Source organism: Dendrobates tinctorius, unplaced genomic scaffold (genome assembly GCF_039654945.1).
Source record: "Dendrobates tinctorius isolate UK_male_01 unplaced genomic scaffold, ASM3965494v1 ptg000008l, whole genome shotgun sequence".
Lineage (NCBI taxonomy): Eukaryota > Metazoa > Chordata > Amphibia > Anura > Dendrobatidae > Dendrobates > Dendrobates tinctorius.
Window position 1 is genome coordinate 55,063,340 of NW_027361676.1, and position 25,899 is coordinate 55,089,238.

The window sequence follows — 25,899 nt, forward strand, 5'->3', positions numbered from 1 at the left end:
GGCCCCACCGTTTTCTCAGTCTGTTCTCTACCTGTGTTTGTGTTTCATCTTGACTCAGCGACAATATATGTTTGGGGGCTGTCTATTCCTTTGGGGATCTGCTCCGGGGCAGTTTAGATTTCACCTTTCTGGCTTTAGGCTTAGTTAGTTCTCCGGCTGTGACGAAGCGTCTAGGGCATCGTTGGAACGCTCCATGGCAACTGCTAGTTGTGTTGATAGGATCAGGGGTCTGCAATCTGCTTAGTTTCCAACCTCTCTGGTGGCTTAGCCTGTTCCTGCCATCCTCCTCGGTGACCCATTCATAACACCTCTGCTCATTTTCTGACTTGCCTTCTGTTTGATGTTTTTGCCCTTGTTCCAGACCTATTGGTTTTGACCCTGTCAGCCCACTATCAGCTGCTTCAGGTATCCAACCCATGGCCTGTGTGTTAATGCAGAAAACTGTGCAGAGTTTAAAAGGTGAAGGCCCGATTAACCCCTGGTCCCTGGTAAATTGAGTATTGTAGATAGTGGTATGCCTCTCCATGGAAGCTCTCCATTAAAGGAGGCATTCAAATCTCCCAGTTCCTAGCCAAATATATAGTAGGTGTAATAATAATATTAGGAAATACCTTCTATTAAGAATGTAGTATAGTTTTTCTGATTCGCTATGCCTCTTTCCTCATAGACAAGGCATTGCAGGACCTTAGGTATCTATTGTAATAACCACTAGCAACCATGGATACCTAGCGACCTGCAATGCCCTGCACATGAGGAAAGATACATAGTGAATCAGAAAAACTATACTACATTTCTAATTGGAAGTGTTTGATAATACTCGTATTATTACACCTACTACATATTGGGATATAATCTCAGAGATGGGAATACATGTTTAAGGACTGATAGTCTACCAAGCACAGAGCCCCCAAAACAGTTTCCTAGTGTTAGCCACTTTCTTCACAAGATCCTAGGAAGTTAATAAAGGATTTGTATATATACAGTATTATTGTTTCAGATCAATACTTCATTCTTAAATGGACATAAATGTCTTTTGAACAGATCATTTTTCCATTTAAGTAAACTAAGCTGCTACAAAGAGTTCTATAGACTATATACAGTACTTGTTTCTAATTGAGGTGTAAGTTTAAAAGGAATAACTTTTTGGACTTATTAAATTAAAATACATTTTTAATGGGAATCTGAAATCAGAACTGTTTTCCTCCCCCAATAGGCAGCAGGACATTAAATATGAGAAACAACACTTGCCTTCAGTTAATCAAAGGAAATCCTACCAGAAGCTATTGGTAAGATGGTATTATAAATAGTGATGAGCGAGTATACTTGAGATTTCCCAAGCATGCTCGGGTGATCTCCGAGTATTTGGATGTGCTCGGAGATTTAGTTTCTGTCATCAAAACTGCATGATTTGCGGCTGCTAGACAGCCTGAATACATGTGGGGATTGCCTGTTTGTTAGGAAATCCTCACATGTATTCAGGCTGTCTAGCAGTCACAAATCATGCAGCTGCGGCAACAGAAACTAAATCTCCGAGCACATCCAAATACTCGGAGATCACTAGAGCATGCTCGGGAAATCTCAAGTAATGAGTATACTCGCTCATCACTTTTTATAATCCTAAAGGGCTTTCTGATATCCTCACCTTACTGGTGGTGCAATTGTGGTTCTTTTGGATCATTATTGCAACCATTTTACTCTTGTAGCAAATTTCAACCAACATCTCTCAAAATCTCTCATTGCAAATATTATTTAGGAAATCAATACTAACTATAATAATGGTAGAGAAAAGGGAAGTTCATCAGCACAACCATCCAGGATATAATAAGACATGATTTTATTATATCCTGGATAGTTGTGTCGATGAACTTCCTTTTTATCTACCATTTTGTCTGCGATCACCAGTGGATGCGGTACCCTCAAGAGGAACTCCAGTTGCAACTCCGATTTTCAGTCTACAAAGTGGCAAGCTCCACAATTCCTTTCCCTCCTCCCCTACCATTTCCTAACTACACTAACGTGCACATTAGTCCTCCATAAAAAAATATTGTTCTTCAACATATATGCCATAAAATTATCAAATATCTACCACTTGTTACAATAGTTGATGCTTAAGATATTTTCCTCTAATTGGCACATGTAGCTTTTAAGACTTGTAGCAATAAAATTTAGACCACTGTTATAAGCCTTACATAATGAATATATACAAAGAAATATTACATTAGTTTTACCTATCTATTTAAAATTTTAAATGCTAGATTAGAAATATAATTTTACATATTAAAGCATATACTGTATAAGAGTTTTTTTTAAAAGGGAATCCGTCACCACATTTGAACTATCTAAATTATTAATATGGTTATACAATTTATTGACTGCTGAAAAAAGTCCTCCTTGTATGCCTCATATCAGATGTCTTGTTGCTGATAAGTCAACTTTTATCACTTTATATAAATGACCTCATCCAGGCTCTGGGGAGGATGGTGCCTGGAAGATAACTCTGCCTCCAGAGCTTGCTTTAAATATAAAGGGTCATTACCAGTGTGATGTGATTGCTCTCCTGATCTTACTGCAGAGCTCTGTGTGATTATAACTGACACACCTGCAGGTTCCTCTCAGCTTCAGCTTTCATCTCACAGGGTTTTAATATTGTTGCAGTACAGCAGAGCTGAAAGAGAAGCAAAAATATGTTTACAAGAAGACAAATTTCATTTCTCCTGTTCTGTGTTAGTTACATGTCTCACTGGTAACTTCCCCTTCATGTAAAATAAGCTCTGGAGGCAGAGTAATTCTCCAAGCACCATCCGCCCCATAGATTGAAAGAGGTCATTTAAATAAAGAGATAAAATATGATTTCTCAGCAAGATATCTGATATGAGACACACAGGGAGGACTATTTTCAGCATTCTACAGTATAGCCTGTATGCCCATACTAATAGTTTACATAGGTCAAATGTGGTGCAATTCATTTTAAGTGTTTGCCGTTCTGTTGCTAAAGAGCAAAAATAGGTATATCATTGTGGGTTTCGCATTACATGCCACCTCCAATATGATCTCGTGCAAGAGAAAATGTATGTGTGTGCATTATCTTTAGCGTTATTCATTAGAGGTGGCTCACATAAGCGACCCATAGGAAATCAATTACGTTTTAATGTAGTGATCGAAAGTTTTCTTCTTCATTGTACTGGATCTGAAAAAAGATAAAAGATCATTATTGTGAACCTGTGTACCATTTGGGGGCTTAAATCTTACCAACAAGGTCCATTTGTTCAGCATGTGTGGAGAAGATTAAAGGGATTGTCCTACATAAAAAATATTGATTAATTATGAAAAGTACTATTGTGATGGAAATATATATATTTCACATAAATCTCACTTTCATATATACTAACAGCCAAAATATATGGGACGCCATCACACCCAGGGCTGTGGGGTACTCGGTACCGGGCCCGATGAACCTCAATGGGAGATGTCACGGTAGCTGGGACCCGGCCCATGGCCCTGGGCGCCCATTGTAAATATTCAGTGTGAATGAATAATTCGTGACGCCACCTGTGGTGTTCGGCAATGAAGATGTTAAGCCGACGCTGCAGACAGATCCTCTGGGACAGATGGTGTAGTGCAGCAATGATGTTATAGCCCTCCACAGGCAGGGCTGTAGTCTCAGGGCAGAGTAGGTGAAGTGACACTTAGATGGTGTAGTGTGGGGCGCAGGGGATGTAGCAGTGCTGGGCAGGTTGACGCAGGAATAAGTGGAGGACACCAGGGCATGTAGTTCCAAAGCTTTACTCACAGTCTGTTGTGGCACAAGAGCCCGCATCCGTGCCGTGTCCTTCGGGTAAGGAGCTCAGCCAACTTCCAGGCAAGATGAAGTACTCCTTTCCAACACTCTGCCAACATATGTGCCTTTTCTGAACGTCTCCCTTATGCGCCTAAAGTGAAGTACTCTCAGTACTGAGTTACACTGGATTTCCTCCTGTCAGATATTCCTATGAACTTTACTTGTATGGCAGACAGCTGTAGCCTGCTTCAGGGACGCCTTGCTACCTAGTCCAGGCTCACTCTCGTTGCTGTTGCGCCCCCAAGTCTGGTTTGGGAATAAAGCGGTGACAACTTCTATTCCTCCGGTGTCTGCTGCAGGACCTTTAGTATCCATACAACCTCGGGGACCGGACCCCGGCCTTGCGCTGTGAACTTGAGAAGGGTTCTACTTCAACCCTAATCCTTAGTCCTCCTCTCCTTACGTTCCATGCTAATCGTTCTTTCTGATGGAGAGAGTTAGGTTTTCCTTCAATGTCTCTTTCCTGTGCCAGCGGACCCAGATAACTGAGGTCGGCTGCAGCACTTCCTTCATCCATCCCACTCAGGGGATCTTCTTTCACGGACTGACCTCATCAGACTCCTGTGACTAACTCACTACCTAATTCCTATCCTCTTCCCGCTCTTTTAGTGCAAACTAAACTCCACCCGCCTCCCAGCACGCTTCGTGTTCCAAGCAGGGAGCCACCAAAGGGTGCTTTGCTACACTACTATGTTGTGTGGGATGCAAGTGTTGGAGTGTGGTCAGGCTTCTCCACCTTACCTGAATGGTGGGGTACCACACCTCAGGAGGAGGTGCAGTACCTCTGTGGCGACTGAACCCTCAGGGGCGCCACATATACACTATAATCAAATGATTAAAATGGCTGCCTCAAACCAGACAGACTGTTTGGTTCTTTCCAGACAAAAAAAGAGGAAAAACACCAGATGTGCTGAGTTGATGTCTCGATTTTTAGCCTAATTGCAGAAAAACCTATAGTTACACATTAGTTGCTTAATCAGCCTCTTATCATGTATAAATCACAATATTCCACATATTTAGATAGCCAATAGCAAAGGAGCTTGACCATATGGTAATTAACTAACCAGCCTGTCATACGATTATTGCAATGTTCTATGGAGATCAGTGACGTGGGTCAGAGTGAAGGCAAGGACACGATATTTCAGAACTCAATGTAATATAAATAGTGCAGAGAAACACGCTTCAGGTAACAGATGAAAACAACAGTGGTTTAAAGCATCAGGCAGAGTCAGGAATATGAGGGGTTATCAGTACAGACCAATTGTGCGAGTTCAAGCCCGGGAATGCAGGATCCAGAGGTCTGGAGCCCGGACAGGGCTCCAAGCAGAAAGCCAGTCGCAGCGGAGGTGGGTGCAGAACAGGTACGAAGTAACAGAGTCTTTCAGATGGAACGTGAATCCAGAAGCAAGCGGGGTATCCTGAGGAATCGAAGAGACAGGCAAGATACTAGTCCTTCTAGCTTGGTAGCAGGTGAGGTACAAGATACTCAAGCACTGTATAGTGTGCAGAGTCCCTTTATATATGCAGCATACAGGAAACAAAGCATCTCAAACAGGAAACAAGATGGCCCCCATGAAGCCATTAACTCCATATCAGGTAAGGGCAAAATCCAGCAGAACTAAGGGCAAAGCAGGTACACAGTTCAAATCCTTACACAGCCCTTTCTATATGCAATTATAAAAACATGTATGTACAATAAAGGGTCAGTATTGATGGAATGTTATTGTACAGTGTCATTCTTGAGCGCTCAGATACTCAGCCTAATTGGGAATGGCCGCAGCACATGCAGGGATAGATTTATCCTAACCAAATTTCCTTCACACCTGACGCCCGAAGGCGGGGTAGTGGACGAAACACACGGGGACCCTGCTGACCAGAGAGATGGGGGTGTTGACCACAGCCTTGGCTCATCAGATTGAGACTGCAGCTCCATAGTAAGGTAAGAAAATTTTGTCATCTTACTTGAATGTCCCCTGTGCCCAGTCCCGGGTCTATATCTCTTGCCGGTCAGGTGTGGTAACCACCACATTCCCAGGTAGAAAGTCCACACCCTTAACTAAACCATGGGTTTTATGTGTTTATGCTTGTGTAGAGATAGTTGGAACAGTGACTGATTTTGCTTGTGGTTGCTGGGAAACAGACCACAGGAAGCCAAATTATTTGATAAGTTATCACAGATTCCTATGCACTCCCAGATTTCCAGGCACGGATGGTGATAACTTAGAGGGAAATCACAGATTCCTGTAGCTGGTGATCCAGACAGGCAGGACCCGGTGCAGAGGGTGATAATTCCTGGGCATCTGAGTGCCCTGTGCGATTGGCAGTTGTCGGTTACCAGAACAGCTTGTACGTGTCAAAGAATAATAAAGAGGGCTTCGATTTTCCCGGACGTCTATTCATGTTTGTAATGTAACGTACTGTCGCTTTGACTATAGAGATGTAACAGAAAGCTTTTTGCACACTTCCCATTGGCTGTTAGCAGGGAAATATCCCTTGTAAATCACACTGTCACATCTGTTTTTGCTCTGTTTCCAGTTTTTGTATTCTGAGATAAGTGTTAGCTGCAGAGTAGAAATTTTGAGGAACTGAGCTGTATCTGTGACTGTGCTGAGTGATACCTGTTTTTGGATACGTGACTTTGGATACACCAGCAGAGCAGAGGAAAGGGGAAGTAAGTGTCTGAGTATGTTTGAGCTCAGACAAAGTGTTAGAAGTTGTATCAGCTTTTTGAAGTTTTGGAAGGGGAACAAGTTGGGAAACAGGAGGGTCTTTTACTTCCTGATGAGAAAACTGCCGCCAGATTGTAGCTGAACAAGATGGTATAAAGTATGTTAAGAATTACAGATGATTGATGAAAGTATGTGAAATCCACAAGAATGGCAGACTACAGGCTGAGGAATGGTATGATGCATTGAAGAGGAAAAGAGGGAAGTTAGTTGTTAAGTTGCTGACTGATGCAAATGCGTGGTATAAAGTAGCAGCAGACTTACATCATTTAGGAGGTACAGAAAGATATGTGAACAAACCAGGAAATGATTTTTATGTGTATAAGATGGGGAAAGGTGTTAAACCATTTGCGCCTCCACCATATGGTGAGGGGAAACATTGGACATGTGCAGTCTGCTCCCAGCAGAATCCATTGTATAAGGAGACTTGCGCTGTGTGTGGTGCTCCCTGCCCCTCCTTACAGGGAGAAGGCATTATTGTTCCAACCATGCTCTCTCAGGCTGCACAGAAGGGGGAGGAATTCTCTCCTCCTCCTCCTTATCTGTCACTCCTCTCTCCTCCTTCTCCATGCCTCTCCCTTCCTCCTTCTCTGTCACGCCTCTCTCCTCCTTCTTCACACCTCTCTTCTCCTCCTTCTCCTTCTCAGTCACTCCTTTTTCCTCCTTCTTCACACCTCTCTCCTCCTCCTTCTTCTCTGTTGCTCCTTTCTCCTCCTTCTCCATACCTCTCTCCTCCTCCTTCTTCTCTGTCACTCCTTTCTCCTCCTTCTCCACACCTCTCTGCTCCTTCCTCACTCCTCTCTCCTCCTCTTTCTCCTCCTTCCTTACCAGCTGGGCCAACACCTGATCCAAACAGTGTGGTATCCCTGTATCCAGTGCTTACAGCACAAGGCACTTTCTATGTCCCAAGTACATCACAGCCATTGCCAGTTATGATATCGGGAGGAGTGTGACCTCTCTGCCCAAAGTACCGCAGGCAGCCCCCAGACACATCAGGCAGCAGACAGCTCAGCCCGGGGTGCAGAGGGGGAGGACAAACATCACCATCTGCTGATAACGTACAATCTCAATACCGGTCAGAGCTGCCAACATTTACACCAACATGGAACTATAATCCTAATCCACCGCAGCCTCAGGCAGAGGGGGGCATCCTCACACAAAAAGGCAACTTCTAAGTCCAAATATCACCCCATGCATGACCCCAATACGCAATATCACAACTACTCCTCTGATGAGGATGAATAGGGAGCATCATAAATGCTTCCCAGTACTAGGAAAAGAAACCCACAGGCATCCAGAAGGCAAGGGCAGATAGAGGTACCATTCTTACACTATGTGCACTTCACCCCAAGTCAAGTGACTAGTATTCTGAATAATCTGCCAGACGCAGAGATGCATCCTATGCCATTTTACCGTAGAATGCAGCAGAACCAGCAAACATATGCTGCAACCTGGAATGATCTCTGGGCCGTAATGGAAATAAAAGCAGGTGATGCATTCTGGCCAATCATAAAGGAAAACTTCAATCTTCCTGCAGAATTAGATGTACATGCTTGGGAGACAGGGTCACAGCTAACTGAACAGCTCATAGAGTGGGCCAAAGGAAGATTGGCAGGGCAAGCCCTCAGCTTACATGACATGAGCCAAGACAAGACAGAGTCTGTGGAGACTTCCAAGACTTGGGTTTCACCATTCAGGACCAAATACACAGGCGAATGTTGGCACAGGCCTTTGTGCATGAACTAAGGAAACCAATCAGGAAACCACTGATAGAGGCCAGACCTGAATACTGGTCAGTAACAATGGACACCTTGCTCACAGTAGCCAAAGGGATTGAGGCCCAACCAGGAGTGTGGAAGACAGCCCCTCTTATGGTGACCACTGACCTGGAAGAGCAACCACTCCACAAAGACAGAAGAAATGTCAAGTGTTACAGATGTAGCAAGTTTTGCCATTTCCAGAACCAGTGCAGAGCACCTAAGCAACACATGAGTTTGCACAGAGGAACAGGTCAAGGAAGAAACATAGAAAGCAGTGAATAGCTCCTCCCAGAGGACATGGGCAAGCCAGGTCCACAAGGCACCACACTCATAACATGCAAAACCCCACCAGTGGGACCAATCACCCAAATTATCTTTAAAGTGGATGGGGTTGTCAGATCTTTTCTTGCGACAGTGGTGCAGCAAGAAGTGCGATGAAACATCAGGAACTCCCTGACCCCACCTGCCTATCAGAATCCTCTGTATCTTGCATGAGAATTGATGGCAAAGTCAGACATTCCCAGCTTGAAAAGCCCCTAAACATGTGGACTTAGCCAGGACACTCTATCCTGTCCCAATTTGTGGTGTCAAGGACCTGTCCACTCAACCTGCTGGGAGCAGACCTACTGCACAAGCTGAATGTGATCATAGTGTTTAGGGAAGATGGGACTGTGACACTTTCTTCACTCCTGATTCAAGAAGAATCAATCATGCTGGCGCCACTACAAGAACCTCAAAAAACTGATGCAAGCCTACTCAAGGAGGTACTGGACGTAGTACCAGAAAGCCTGTGGTCCAAGGGACCCCACGATGTGGGAAAGCTTTAGCTTGCCCCAGTACGGGTGTCATTCAAGCCAGGTACCCCATACCCTCATAAGGTCCAGTATCCCTTGTCCATAGCCCAGAGTGAAGCTGTCTCTGACCAACTGAAGATCTTCCTGGAAATAGGAATCATTACTTGAACATCGCCTTGCAATACCCCGCTTTTCCCGGTCAAGAAAAAGACTGTAAAACGAGAACCAGCTAAGTTCAGAATGGTGCATGACCTGAGAAGTGTGAACGTGGCTACAGTATTTGAAACCCCAATTATGTCAAATCTGCACACTCTGCTCTCAAATGTGCCAGCCACAGCAACAGTGTTCACAGTGATTGATCTGGCTAACGCTTTCTTCAGTGTTCCCCTTCACCCAGATGACTACTACCTGTTTTCCTTCATGTACAAGGGAACACAGTACACATGCACAGTGATGTCCTAGGGGGCCCAGAACATCCCTTCACAATTCACTAAGGCAAAGTCTTCCATCCTCGCCAACTGGATTACAGAACATGCAGAAGTCACTCTTCTACAATACATGGACGATCTTCTCCTTTGTGCAGCTGATCTTGACACCTGTACAGCCCATTCCGTGTCTCTCCTACTCTACCTCGCAGAGCAGCAATGCAAGGTCTCAAAAAACAAAGTCCAGTGGTATCAAAAGTGAGTTACGTTCCTGGGACACTGTATTGCCCACCAGACGAAACACCTGGCAGATGACCGGAAGACCACTGTGGAGAAGATGGCTCCTCCAACAACTCCAAAGGCGCTACAGGTCTTCCTTGGTCTAGCTTCATATTGCAGAACTTGGATCTCTGATGCCTCGGTCTTAATGCAGCCTCTGTACGATTGCATCAATGCGACCCCGTTTCTTCTCTTGGATGCAGCCTTCAACTCGTTCAGGAAACTGAAAGGCTCCATAGTCTCAGTGCCAGCACTAGAAACCAATAGAGGCCAATGAAGGAGTATGATCAGAATATATAAAGTATATTTTTGCCAATATTCTGATCATACTCCTTCATTGGCCTCTATTGGTTTCTGTTTCAGTGCCAGCACTAGGCTTACCTGACTATGAGAAGCCATTTCGTCTATACCTCATGGAAAAAGAAGGCCATGCCACCGGAGTCCTGACGCAGATTCACAGAGGAAAGCAAATACCTCTAGGCTACTTTTCAGCTCACCTGGATCCTGTTGCAAGCGGAGCCCCCTCCTGCATGAGGGCAGTATTTGCAGCGCACACCTCCTGGACAAGACTGCTGACATCATTCTTGGACATCCGTTGGAGATCCTGGCTCCGCATGACATCTCAGCAGTCTTCAACCAAACCCAGCCAAAACATCTCTCCACCACCAGGCATCTTCGCCTTCAGTGCTCACTGCTCTTGCCTGACAATGTCACCATCTCCAGATGCATGTTCCTCAACCTGGCCACTCTACTCCAACTCCCAAAGGGGATGTGGATATGGACTCTTCAGATCAAAATCTGCTTGATATCTTTCACAAGGATCTGGATTTGCTCCAGACTGACGACCATGATTGTTTCAGCATCATGCAGCAGGAAACAGCAGGATGACCCAATTTGGTGGATGAGCCACTGACCAACCCAGAGTTAATCCTCTATGTAGATGGATCCAGATTTGCAGATGATGAAGGAAGATTCCACACGGGATGTGCAATGACCAGCAATCAAGAAATATTATAGTCCAGAAGTCTGCCACCTAGCCTGTCACCCCAGGAAGCAGAACAGATAGCGCTGATGAAACCCTGCCAGATTGCAAAAGGTGAGGCTGCGAGAATTTATACTGATTCTATGTATCTGCATAGCATAACACACAACTTTGGCCCCATCTGGGCTGCCAGGGACAACCGTGAAGCATCATGGAGCAATTAGAGAACTGCTGGATGCACTCTAACTACCGAAGGAGGTGGAAATATTAAAAGTCAAAGCACATGGAAAACTGAACACAATAGAGGCACGGGGAAATAACATGGTGGACATGGCAGCTAGAGAAGCAGCCAAAGGAAGACAATATGGATAGGTGGGAGAGGTCATAGAGCCAGACCGCTACTACATGACGACTGAAGACAAGAAACCTGAGGAAATGACGTCCTGGGACCTGTTCAAGAAATTGCAGGACCAGGCTCCAAAGGAGGAGAAGGAAAACTGGATGTGGAAGGGAGCAACACACGAAGAAGGAATGGTATTCGCAATGGATTCCAAACCCTGTCTACCTCGAAGCATGTACCTTATGGTGGTTCAATGGGCACATGGGCCCACACACAGATTGAAGACACAGATGAATGATCTGATCAGTGCTTACTTGTTCACTCTGGGGAATTCCCACCCTAACAGCCAAATTCACTAGCAGCTGTTTGACCTGCGGCAAATGTAACCCTGGACGATTGGAGAAATTTCCCCCACATCATCTGGCCACACCACTGTACCCTTTCCAGAGGATCCAGATAGACCACATCAAGATGCCACCAAGTGGAGGATTTGAATATGCCCTCGTGGTCGTGGATGTGTTCTTAAGATGGTCAGAAGCTTTTCCAGAGAGGAACCAAGGGACCCGCATTCACAGCAAACCTAACACAAGAAATCTGGTCAGTAGTGAGGTCATATTTAGGCCTACACACTCTCTACCTTCCCCAAAGTAGCGATAAAGTGGAAAGACTAAATGGCACGCTTAAGAAAAGGATGTTGAAAGTTGCCCAAGAGACAAAGAAACAATGGCATGAGACACTCCCAATCACACTGTTTAGTGTAAGGCATGCTCCCAGAGGCCCAGAAGAGCTGTCACCGTATGAAATTTTGTTTGGGTCCAGTCCCACGTTAGGGGTATTTTTCCCTCAGCAGCTGACTATGCAATATAATACTTTGTCTGGTTATGTAATTGAACTGACCAAAATACTTGCTAATGTCCATTCTCGAGTTTTCTCTTCATTGCCAGATCCAGATTCGGTACCTGGTACGCATTCCTTGAAGTCAGGAGACTGGGTGTTGGTGAAAAAGTTTGTAAGGAGAACACTCGATCCCAGATTTGATGGTTTGTTCCAAGTGCTGCTGACAACACCAACCTCTGTGAAACAGGAGGGAAGACACACTTGGATCCATGCATCGCATTGCAAGAAAGCTCCCATACCAGAAGATACACCTAAGCCAGAATGATGTTGTGTATGCCCTGCCTGACCAGATAGATTACCTGCCCGATGAAGAATACACACCTCTCACTACTCACGCTGATGAATATGAGACTACAATTGCAATGCCGTGGACCCCTGTTAGTGACAGATATTCTGACCACCCATTTGCGAAAATCTGTACGGAGGGGGGTGTATGCACTAGGCATGTGTCAACTCACTGGCAGCACAAAAGAGTTCCAGTGCTTTGGGACAGGAGATTAGGATTAGGGCAAGTGATATCTAAGGGGGGATTGTGATAGAAATATATACAGCTCTGGCAAAAATTAAGAGACCACCACATCAAAACCCTGTCATGGGCAGCCCATTCTCCACACCTGAACCCCATTTAAAACCTCTGGAATGTAATCAAGAGGATAATGGATAGTCACAAGCCATCAAACATAGTAGAACTGCTTAAATTTTTGAGCCAGAAGCAGTGTGAAAGACTGGTGACAGCATGCCAAGAAGCGTGAAAGCTGTTTTTAAAAATCATGGTTATTCCACAAAATATTGATTTCAGAACTCTTCCTGAGTTAAAACATTAGTATTGTTGTTTCTAAATTATTATGAACTTGTTTTCTTTGCATTATTTGAGGTCTGAAAGCACTGTTTATTTTTTATTTTGACCATTTTTCTTTGTAAAAAAAAATACTACATTTTTTGCTTGGAAATTTGGAGACAAGTTGTCAGAAGTGTTAGGGACGGCGGAACGCACTAAATAATAAGAAATAGAAAGTGCTTTAGCTGCCCGGGGTCCACCGTGCAGAGGTGTTACACTGCTGCTATGTAATGGCAGATGCACAATATGGCGGTATTACGCACGTGGGTTGAACGTCACCCGGAGTGCGCTGGGCGGACTCTGTTAATTCACAGAGACGCCAAGGCGTTAAACACAAATGCTGAGCCTGTTGAACTCACAGGTCACAGCGGAATGCACGCACGATATATGGTCACAGGACTCGGGCCCAAGACACAGGGTCAGTGTCCTTTTACACCTACTGTGCATGCGGCGTTGCAACCATGGACGCCAATAAGTACTGCTGACTGCAGAGCGGCGACAGACACTGCCGCAAGACGACAATGCCTGGTAGCAGGCATACTGTCGGACGCTAGTACCGTGGATGATATGCACTGTGGCCTGTAGCTTGCCACTGACAGGTGCTGACTCTATCATTAGTTCCCTATCCACACACGTAATATTAGAGGGAGTGGAATCTTAATGAGTCATTTGCAAGTCCATGCATCCGTCAACATTCACACAGGTAGTAACTAGAGTCTATACTAGCGCATGGCCGAGCAGTCATGCAAACCTTTTATAGCCTGGACCCTCCGGAAGCTTCCCTGAGATGGACCAATCAGATCTGGAGAAGGACCTGTGCATGTGACTCCCGATCTCCAATGGGAGATCGTCTCGTGAGCGTAAGCATGCTCAGTGGAGCGACGGAAGGACTTAGCCTCCGGAGTGGCTTGCTGCTGAGCAGCCTGCGTTGCTATTGCTGACCCAGAGGTGGCCGCAACAGCCAGAACCACAGAGCTAGTCTGAGCAGAGCATCGGGAAAAACGGAACTGCTGAGCAAGCTCCTCTGCAGTCGATGGAGAATTGGAGACCGCTGAATGCAAGGCTCTGGATCCCTGCTGTGCAGTTGCAGGAACCTGACACCTAACATTACCCCCCCTCCTAGGGCCCCCTCCCCTCTGAGCCTCACTACGCTCAAATGCCACAATAAGGAGCGGGGCGTGGATGTTCTCCACTGGTTCCCAGGTCCGGGCCTCTGGACCATGACCCTTCCAATCCGCCAAATAAAACTTTTTACCACGCACCACCCTGCGTCCCACAATAGCGTTGACCTCAAACTCATCCGAAGACAAGTCTGATGTCCCGGCAGATGACTTGGAAAACCGGGACATGTGAACAGGTTTGAGAAGGGACATGTGGAAGATGTCAGAGATGGCCAAGTGTGGTGGAAGTGCCAGACGGTAGACCACCGAGCTGATCTGCTTGAGGATCTTGAAGGGAGCAATGTATCGCAGCGCGAACTTGGTAGACTCGGCCTGCAGCCTGATATTTCGGGCAGAGAGCCACACCAAGTCGCCAGGGGAAAAAGTTGGAGCGGGGCGCCGATGTGTGTCGGCGGACGCCATCATTCTCTCCTTAGAGGCTAGAATGGCATGCTGGGCGCAATCCCAAATGTCGCGAACCTCCACTGCCCGGTCTGCCACCGGCAAGGGATACAGTAACCCATCCGGCCTCTGCTTAGAGGACCTGTTCCGAAGCACAAGAGGTGCATGCCTGAACGTATTCTTTCGTGTCCCGAGCCCTGTGCGGCCACCAATAAGACCTTGCCAGGAGTTCTGTGGTCCACTTATAGCCAAAGTGACCACCCACCCTGGACGCGTGTGCCCACACGAGCACTTTTGGCAGCAGGCGAGGAGGGACAAAGGTCTTGACCGACGGCACTGACTCGAGGGCGACCAGAGCCACGGTCCTCAGATTCTCAGTGGGGGGCGCGGAAAGATCCACGGTCACCTCCGCAGAGGATACTTGGACGCTGCCCCCCATGCACCTTCCCACACAGTCATTGCTCCATCCCAGTATTCTCCCCGAGGACCACTCTATATGAGGGGCATTACAACGGAGCCAGGGAACTCCGAGGAGCACCTGGTCGATGCCCTCTGGCATGGCATAATTAGCAGGGACAGCGTCTCATGGTGATATGGTGAGATTGAGAGCCTAAGGGGTGCTGTCTGGAGGGTAATATGGGACGGTAAGGTCGAACCGTTGACCACCCTGATGGGCACGGGGTGAGGAAGTGGCACCAACGGAATTGCATGCTGTTGGGCGAAGGCTGAGGACATAAAGTTCCCTTCTGCCCCAGAGTCCACCGTGACCTCTACCTCCCAGCTGGAAGCACTGCTAACATCCCTCGGAATGCCGGTTTGAAGGAGAAAGTCTCTGTCAGGACTCAAATGTCAGGACCCTGTCAGCGTCGGCAAACTGCCATGCCGAGCAGGGTGACTTACCCCCACTATGGGAGAGCGCGGGGTCCAATACAGTAGTGACGGTTCAAGCAGACAGGACCTGCGGCACTGAAAATAGTAAGGAGTCCCAGGACCTAGATCATGTGACTGCAGGGGGCGGGGCTTAGCGCCCTACTGCTGCAGATGATAAAATGTACCTACTGCAGGGAAACTGTAGTAGAGGAAAACGCATGTCATACAAGCGAGGGTTCGTACACGGAGAGGGCTGTGCGGTACCAGAGGGACACCAGAGAATAGTCAAGTCACAGGCAGAGGGTCATACACAGAGAGGTAGCGCAGTACAAGAGGGACAGGCAGAACTCGTAACAGGGACAGAACCGGATCAAAACCAAACAAGCAAGTAAGATATCAGGCACAAGGCACACGTACGCACGAGGTCAACTAACTCAGCTGAGGGCAGGAGTATAACTGACACCGGACCTAGGTCAAGTGAGCATTAAATAGCCGCCCTCTGCCAGAGAGAGGCAGAAACAATTAACCCCTCTCTAACCAGGACAGGCCAAAGACAAAGCCCATCCTGGATCATGACAGTCTCCATATCAAATAGACCCCCACCAACTACCACTGGACGTGATCTTTTTTTGACCACTGCGGACACCTGTTAGCCAGGTGACCAGGCTGTCGACACTGGTAACAGCATGCGGAGCTTTGTGCCGAGCGCGGCTTGGGACCGGTACGAGACACCTCCATGGGCTCTGGCGGTATAATTTCCAGCTCAGGGGGTTCAAGAGGTTCACAGAAGTTGGGAGCCAAGCTAACCTTCTGTCTGGATTGAGCATGCTTCAGCCCGCGCACTGAAAAACGGAGATCAATGCACGTGGAAATACCAATCAGCTCCTCCAGACTTACGGGAACCTCCCTGGTAGGTAGAGCATCCTTGACATGCTCCGCCAAACCTCTCCAGAACACAGGGACGAGTGTTTTATCAGGCCATTCCAGCTCGGAAGCCAGTGTCCGGAAACGGACGGCGTATTGGCTGACCGAGTGGGATCCCTGTGTTAATGCTTGTAACTGGGGGGAGGTGTCATGAGTGACCCATGGCCCCAAAAATACCTGCTTTAGGGACATTAGAAACTGAGCAGTACTCAGAACCACAGGGTCACCACTCTCCCGCAGTTGCCTGGCCCATTCCAACACCCTGCTCGACAGGAGGTAGACGATAAACCCCAACTTAGCCCGCTCTGTAGGGAATCACACGGCCAGTATCTCGAGCTGGATAGAGCACTGGCTCACGAAACCCCTGTAGGTGGCGCTGTCACCTGAAAATTTATCGGGCAACGGGAGGCGGGATATTGTCGGCGCGGGCGTGGACGTGGACACACGCGAGACAGCCTCTGCGACTGCCTGGGCAGCGGCCACTGTAGCATTCACAGCTGAGGTGGAGCTCTTGAAAGCCGCCAACCTGCCCTCCAGCTGCTGAATGTACTGCCATAGCTGCTGCTGGTCCGCCATTACTAGCCAGACCCTGGCGCTAGTATAATTTTAGGGACAGCAGAATGCACTAAATAATAAATAATAGAAAGTGTGTTCTCCGCCCGGGGTCCACCATGCAGAGGTGTTACACTGCTGCTATTTAATGGCAGATGCACAATATGGTGGTATTGCACACGCGTGTTGAACGTTACCCGGAGTGTGTTGGGCGGACTCTGTTAATTCACAGAGATGCCAAGGCGTTAAACACAAATGCTGAGCCTGTTGAACTCACAGGTCACAGCGGAATGCACACACAGTATATGGTCACAGGACTCGGGCCCAAGACACAGCGTCAGCATCCTTCTAGACCTACCGTGCGTACGGCATCGCAACCGCGGACACCAATAAGTACTGCAGACTGCAGCGTGGCAACAGACACTGCCGCAAGACGACAATGCTCAGTAGCAGGCACACTGTTGGACGCTAGTACCGTGGATGATACGCACTGTGGCCTGCAGCTTGCCACTGACTGGTGCTGACTCTATCACTAGTTCCCTATCCACACACATAATATCAGAGGGAGGGGAATCTTAATGAGTCATTTGCAAGTCCATGCATCCGTCATCATTCACACAGGTAGTAACTAGTGTCTATACTAGCACATGGCCGAGCGGCCATGCAAACCTTTTACAGTCAGGACCCTCCGGAAGCTTCCAGATCCCTGAGATGGACCAATCAGATCTGGAGAAGGTCCTGTGCATGTGACTCCCGATCTCCAATGGGAGATCGTCTCGTGAGCATGCTCAGTGGAGCGATGGAAGGACTTGCGTTGCTATTACTGGCCCAGAGGTAGCAGCAACAGCCAGACCCACAGAGCTGGTCTGAGCAGAGCGTCGGGAACGATGGAACTGCTGAGCAGTCGATGGAGAATGGGAGACCGCTGAATGCAAGGATCACTGCTGTGCAGTTGCAGGAACCCGACGCCTAACAAGAAGTTTATAGACTAAAAGAACAATTTACATTTTGCTCAAAAATATACCTATAAAGAGAAAAATCAGACAAACTGAACATTTGAAAGTGGTCTCTTAATTTTTCCCAGAGCTGTATATTTCATATAGATCTCACTTACATATACTGTATACTAAAAGCCAACATATACACTATAATCAATTGCTTAAAATGGCTGCCACAAAACAGACAGACTGTTTGGTACTTTCCAGACAAAAAAAGAGGAATAACTCCAGATGTGCTGAGTTGATGTCTCGATTTTTAGCCTAATTGCCGAAAAACCTACAGTTACACATTAGTTGCTTAATCAGCTTAATAATGCTCTTGTCATGTATTAAAGGGAATCCGTCACCCTATTTTTCGCCTATCGGCTTCCGGCACCAACATCAGGGGCTTATCTGTAACCTGAAAGATAAGAAAAAGGAGTTATATTATACTCACGGGGGGCGGTCCGGTCTTGGTCAGATGGGTGTTGTGGTCCGGCGCCTCCCTTCTTCTAAAGGTGACATCTTCTTCTATGCTGCCTGTCGTGGCTCCTGCGCAGGCACATTGCTCTGCCCTGTTGATGGTAGAGCAGAATACAGCAGTGCGCTTGTGCTGGACCTTTCCCGAGACCTGTGCACTGCAGGACTCTGTGCTAACTCTTTTTTCTTATCTTTCAGGATACATCGGGGGCTTATCTACAGCAGTACAGAATGCTGTAGATAATCCCCTGATGGCGGTGGCGGCAGCTGATAGGCGAAAAATAGTGTGACAGATTCCCAATAGCCAATAACAAAGGAGCTTGACCATATGGTAATTAACTAACCAGCCCTTTCTATATGCAATTATAAAAACATGTATGTACAATAAAGGGTCAGTATTGCTGGAATGTTAGTCTGTCACCTCAGTGTACAGTGTCATTCTTGAGCGCTCAAATACTCAGCCAAATTGGGAATGGCCGCAGCACACATAGGGGTAGATTTATCCTTACCAAATTTCTTTCACACTATAAATTAATTTACTAGTATAGTTGAGCAAAAAGTTTTCCATGATCTTAATCCACTGGCGACTTTGATAATACATGTCCATCAGAACAGATCACTGATAACCTCCTGCAATTTGCAGCATCCTTGGCACCTCTTCTGAATAGTAGAGCGGGGCTGTGCCCCGCCTAGTGATGAGGCCATCCAGTGGGCACCGCCTTGCTCAAAACAAGTGTATGCAGCAAGGCTGTGCACACTAGATGGGCTCTAGCCAGGAGTATGAATAACGCATGAATACCTGCAGGTCCCAACTCAGAAACCAGGGAATTCTCTCAGCACACAATGCATTCGCTGGGGGGCTTCATGAGTCTGCAATCACACAGAGTGACTGCAGACTTATCATTTTAGACGTATCTTATTTTTTGGACTGCAAGACCCATCTAGGTTTTAGAGAAGGCAATAAGAAAAAGAAAACTGAAGCAAATAATGTGGTCATTTCTGTGCTTAAAATGCCCTATCCTGGTATACATGGCCCCCTCATTCCTATCCTGCTATGCAGGGTCCCCATCTCCTCCTGGATTGCATGCCCCCTTCCTTAACCTGGTATGATTGACCCCCATCCACATCTTGGTATGCATGGTCCCCACATCTTTATTTTGGTATGATTGGCCCCTATCCGCATCCTGGTATTCATGGCTTCATCATCCCTATTCTGGTATTCAGGAAACCCATCTGCATCCTAGTATGCATGGCCCCATCCTTATTCTGGTATAATTGGCCCCCATCACCATCCTGGTATGATTTGTTCCCATCAGAAAAATATAAAAAAAACTTAAACCATTATAATTACCTTCCTGCGTCTTGTTCCGATGTCAGCAGCTGCTTCATGCTTGTAAGCAGCGCATGGCAGGGACGTCATGCGCTGCTTACAAGCTGAGGACAGCTGTCAGAATAATGACTGATCTCTACGCCGGGTCTAAGCTCATGGAGAGCAGTGAGTATGCATCATTCTTTAATAGCGAGCACAGTGTTAGCCGCAGTCATCAGGCTTCTTGCATCTGCCGGGCGTTCACATGTGCGCTATTAAAGAAAATTAATATTCTCTGCATTTCATGCCTATGGGAGTGGAGAGCACTGAATATTCATTGCCTTAAGTAGCTGGGACACGCCTGGCAGCTGCTAGAAGCTGGCTGCTCGGGCTAACAATGTGCCTGAGATTAAAGAGAAATGAATATTCACTGTCCTCCACGCCCATGGGCATGGTATGCAGTGAATATTCATCTATCTTTAGCAGCGGGAATGGGAGTTAGCCGCAGCCGCCAGCTCCTGCCTCATTTGACCCGCTGCTCCACCACTGCCACTCCCCCCACCACAGCCAGAGCTCTCAGCCAGAGTACATCCAGACTATAAGATGCACCCCCCCATTTTCCTACACACTTTTGGAGGAAAAATGTACGTCTTATAGTCCGAAAAATATGGTAAGTTGTGTTGTAACCAATTTTCACAGCCCAAACTCCCATTCTACCAAAACCTGTGCTTCATTGATCTGAAGGTTGTGTATGCTCTATTAAATTCACTACAATACCAGACAGTACATGGACTGGAGTGTTGCTGCTTCTGGCACAATATCCCTTTGTGTTTCACTTGGTGGTGCTATGAAGCAGAACCCTCAACAAATGAAAGCAGCATAAATATTATAAAATAACATGAACCACATGTAATTTTTTAATTATTATCTTTCAATAATCTTTTCTATGGTATCACAATTTGATTTCAGTGAAAATAGAAGAGGTGCAAAGTGACAATATAAAATGTGCTGAACAACTAATGATGTGTCTCAGTTACCAAGACAAAGTATTACACTGCAGCAGCAACAAATAAAACTGATTTGTGGCTACATTTTTTTTACTTTGTTCCCACATGCTTTATGCATCCATTAGCCCTCTGTGTCTGTACTGTTACACACTTAACATTATGGCTGGTCCATACCATCAGGGCAACTGTTACCACCCACCTTTCGTGTCTACCTCTTTCCTCATAGACTGTAAGCTTGCGAGCAGGGCCCTCATTCCTCTTGGTATCTGTTATGATCTATGTGATTATTGTTATGCTGTAATGTCTATTGTCTGTACAAATCCCCTCTGAAATGTAAAGTGCTGCAGAATATGTCGGCACTATAGAAATACAATTTATTATTATTATTATTATTATTATTACTTTCTCCTCAGAAATGCTACTCTGCTACCATGGAAACATTATTGATGTTACAGTACATTATTTCAGTCTGCATTATCTATATATATAAATGCCTTATCGTGTCTGTCTGTAACCAAAATCGTGGGCCGCTGATTGATCGCGGCTATAGGGCCGCATTGCTGATTGGTCGCAGACAGAGGGCCGCGACGCTGATTGGTCACGGTAACATGGATAGGGGGATGAGGGGACCATGCATACATGGAAATGGGGGTGAGGGAACCATGCATATACGGAAATGGGGGGTGAGGGAACCATGCATACACGGAAAGGGGGGTGAGGGAACCATGCATACCAGGATTGGGGGGGTGAGGGAGCCATGCATACCAAGATTGGGGGTGAGGGGACCATGCATATCAGGAAAGGGGGGTGAGGGGACCATGCATACCCCAAAAGGGGGGTAAGAGGACCATGCATACCAGGATTGGGGGGAGAGGGGACCATGCATACCCCAAAAGGGGGGTAAGAGGACCATGCATACCAGGTTTGGGGGTGAGGGGACCATGCATATCAGGAAAGAGGGGTGAGGGGACCATGCATACCAGGAAAGGGGGGTGAGGATACCATGCATACCAGGATTGGGGGGTGAGGGGACCATGCATACCAGGAAAAGGGGGTGAGGGGACCATGCATACCAGGATAGGGGGGTGAGGGGACCATGCATACCAGGATTGGGGGGTGAGGGGACCATGCATACCAAGAAAGGGGGGTGAGGAGACCATGCATATCAGGAATGGGGGTGAGAGGACCAAGCATACCAGGACTGGGGGGTGAGGGGACCATGCATACCCCAAAAGGGGGGTAAGGGGACCATGCATACCGGGATTGGGGGGTGAGGGGACCATGCATACCAAGAAAGGGGGGTGAGGAGACCATGAATATCAGGATTGGGGGTGAGAGGACCATGCATACCAGGACTGGGGGGTGAGGGGACCATGCATACCCCAAAAGGGGGGTAAGAGGACCATGCATACCAGGATTGGGGGGTGAGGGGACCATGCATATCAGGAAAGAGGGGTGAGGGGACCATGCATACCAGGAAAGGGAGGTGAGGATACCATGCATACCAGGATTGGGGGGTGAGGGGACCATACAAAAAATAAGACCTCACGCAGCCCCAGACACTACAAGGTATGCATGGTCCCCTCACCCCCCAAACCTGATATAAATGGTCCCCCTCACCCCTATTAAACTGCACTTTTTCCCTGACCTGTAGCGTCTGAGGCTGTGTGAGGTTTTATTTTTTTTGCATGCTGAGCTAACGTTTTTCATTTTGGTGTGGCTACAATCATTTGATCGCCCATTATTGCATTTTAATGCAATGTTTTGGCAGCCAAAAAAAAGTAATTCTGGCGTTTTGACTTTTTTTCTTTATGCCTTTCCTGGTATGCATGGTCCCCTCACCCTCCAATCCTGATATGAATGGTCCCCCTCACCCCTATTAAACTGCACTTTTTCCCTGACCTGTAGCGTCTGGGGCTGCATGAGGTCTTATTTTTTTTGCATGCTGAGCTAACGTTTTTCATTTTGGTGTGGATACAATCATTTGATCGCCCGTTATTGCATTTTAATGCAGTTTTGGCAGCCAAAAAAAAGTAATTCTGGTGTTTTGACTTTTTTTCTTTATGCCATTTACTGATAGGATAAATTCTTTTTATAGCTTTATCTTTTATTTTTTTAAAAACTTTTTGCAAGCTTCAGTAGTCTCTATGGGAGACTATGTTAGGCACCTGGATTCTACCGCTGCACAGGATAGATTCAAAGCCTTGCCTGGTGCAGTGGTCTTCCATTCAGGCTCAACCGCTAGGATGACTGTTATGATTGAGTCACCGTAGGAGGCAAAAATAGAAATGCTAGCTAAGTCCAGAAAACCCAGAGAAGTTGGCAGCTATCGGATTGCAGACCCCTGAACCTATCAACACAACTAGCAGTAGCCGTGGGGGGCTCCTACGATGCCCTAGGCCCCTCGATCACAGCCGGAGGACTACATAGCCTAAAGACAGAAAGGGAAATCTAAACTGCCCAAGAGCAGACCCCAAAGTAAAAGGCAGCCCCCCACATATAATGACGGTGAAGCAAGAAGAAAGAACAAAACACAGACAGAAAGATAGACTGAGCAAAGATGGGGCCCACGCTAGCTTAGATAGGAAAGGACAGGAAGGCTGGTGTCTGCAATCCGTGAAAACCCCTATGAAAATAAGAGCCAACAAACTGACAGTAAAAAAGGCCCTGAAGACGCTAGGCTTCAAAAAAGCTATGTCAGTACTCAGGAATATTCTGAAGACAGAGCAACAGGCAAAAGGAGATTCAGCTCACCCCAGGAGGGAATGGCAGAATCCAGAAAAGCAAGGAAAACAAAACACTAATGCAAAAAGACAAAGCAGAAATCTTAGCTTTAGATGAGCAGGAATCAGACTGGTTTCCAAGAAGTCCACAGAGAAATCACCCGCAGGCCAGAAGGGCGTCGGCAGCCTTATATCCAGTCATTAACTCCACTCAGCCAGTCATCATCATCAGCCCCAGGTGTTTGACAATCAGGCTCACTACCTTTCTTCACCAGAAGAGGGAGTTCCTCGGGCCTCAGTAGTGAAGGGGAAAATGAACTCACAACAGATGACTGCTCAGCACAGACTCCTGTCCCATCGCCTAGCCAAGGCTCCTGCTGTATGTGTAGATAGTGCTGGCTCTCCAGCTAGGCCTATGGAGACAACTGGTGTACATGTGCAGCATTATGCTCTGGAGCCTAAGATTTTACCCTACTGAGCATGTCCATGATGTGGTGCCTTGTCATTGGTGCTGGGACTTCAGCTGCTGTGGTGATGTGGCAGCTTCAGATTGGTCCACGGGCAAGGTCCCGTCTGTCTGGACATGAGTCTAGTGTATAAAAGGCTTTCAGAGGTGCATGCCGGTTTGCTAGTGTCATACGTGTTTGCTGTGTGTGTGTGTTGGTGGGCCAATTACTACCCTGTATGCGCATGTACCGCTAATAGCACTACAAGTGTGTTCCTAGATAGGCAGTGAAGGGTTGGAATTCCCGCTTGAACTTAGCATCTGGCTCAAAAGCCGCCGTGTGTCAGAGCAGGTTCAATCACCAGTAGTAGTAGTAGTAGTAGTAGGGGGGGAGTTATAGTGACCCCACTAGTGTCAATTCCACTATGCTCCTGTGACATCTAACAGGACATAGCTAAGAGTGTTCTAAGCTTTTGTACTATTCTGTGGAGTAACAGAGTCAGGCACATTGCACTCTGTTCACACTGAATGACATTTAACTAGGGTGTCTGTACGGTGCTTACTCGTGGCTACACTCCGCACGGTGGACCCCAGGTTGTGAACGCACCTTCTCTTAAATTACATTTGGTGCGATCCACAAACCCTTACAGACTAAGAACTGCAGTTGTCTGAAGCCTCTGCTACACACTCTGCTATTTAGTCCAATAAGGAGCAATCCTTTATTATTAGCTGCTAGTACTATTCAGCTTTGATATATTTCTATCTTTGTGAGTGCGCCCATTGCACATGTTTTCTTCTCCTGCTGAGTAGTGATTTATCACTTTCACGTATTACCCTTTATTCATTTGAGCATAAATTTGCATTGCATCATGACTATGTATCCACTAGTCTGCATGTCTTTTCATTTGTTTTTAATGATGCTTTATTGTGCACATTTGCCTGTTTGGTATATGTATGTCTAATAAAAGCCTTTTTTGGATACTGATTCATGCTGTAAGTGCACGTTTTTCTGTACTTCTTTTCTACTTGTGAAATCAAACATGTCATATCATTATTTCCACAGAAATCATCTCTCAGGGAGAGTCAAAAGACCCTCATGCACATTAGACTGCTAGCTGAGACTGCCGATGTCCTCAAGTTTGACTGACATTAGTCTATCCTGTATAAAGGCATAAAGGGGAACTTGTCAGGTCGGACACCTCTCTTAACCAGTAAATACAGAGTTAATCTGCAGGTTAATAGCATTATGAAGGTCCCCAGGCACTGTAGTGAAAGTGAAGAAAACACATTTTATTCCTCCCAGGAGGGTGCCAACTTTAAGTCATGCAGGCGTGTTGGTGCGGCTTCAACGATCACTGTAAGCCATGGCAGTATGCACACCCCGGCACTTGACTGACAGCTGTCTCTGCACTGATGCACTGCAGAATGAGCTGTCAATCAAAAGTTCTTACAGCTGCCACTCTCATTGCTGTGAACGGTCACTAAAATTGCTCTGGGCATGCCTGCATGACTGAAAGGCAGAGTTTCCTGGGAGAAATAATGTCCATGTTCTCCTGGGTGCTACACTTTCAACACAGCGACCGGGCACCTTTATAAAATTATTAGTCAGCAAAGTCATTAAACAACATTTTAGTGGTAAAAATGTAATTCATTTTTTCTTTGCCGCTCAATAGTATAAAGTTCTATGAGGCACTATGTAGTGTCAAGATGATCACTGCACCACTATATGAATTTATTGGGGAGACTTGTTTGTAAAATTAGGTCATAGTTTCTGTTGTTCTGGCACCTCAGGGGCTCTGCCAATGTGACACTGTACCCTGAAACTATTCCAGCAAAATCAATTTTGCGCCTCTTCTTTTTTGAGCTTTGCATTGTGCCTTAAAAGCAGTCTTCCTTCACATAAGTCACTTTTGGGTACTTTCTGTCATATAGACTCCACAAAGTCACTTCAACGTGAGGTGTTCCCTAAAAAAAATAGTTTTGTAAATTTTGCTGGAAAAATGAGAAATAGCTGGTCAACTTTTAACCCTTATAACTTCCTAACAAAAAAATTATTTTAAAAATTGTGCTGATGTAAAGTAGACATGTGGGAAATGTTATTAATTAGCACACATTTCTCTGATTTAAGGGTGCAAGAATTCAAAGTTTGAAATATTTCAAAATTTTCAAAA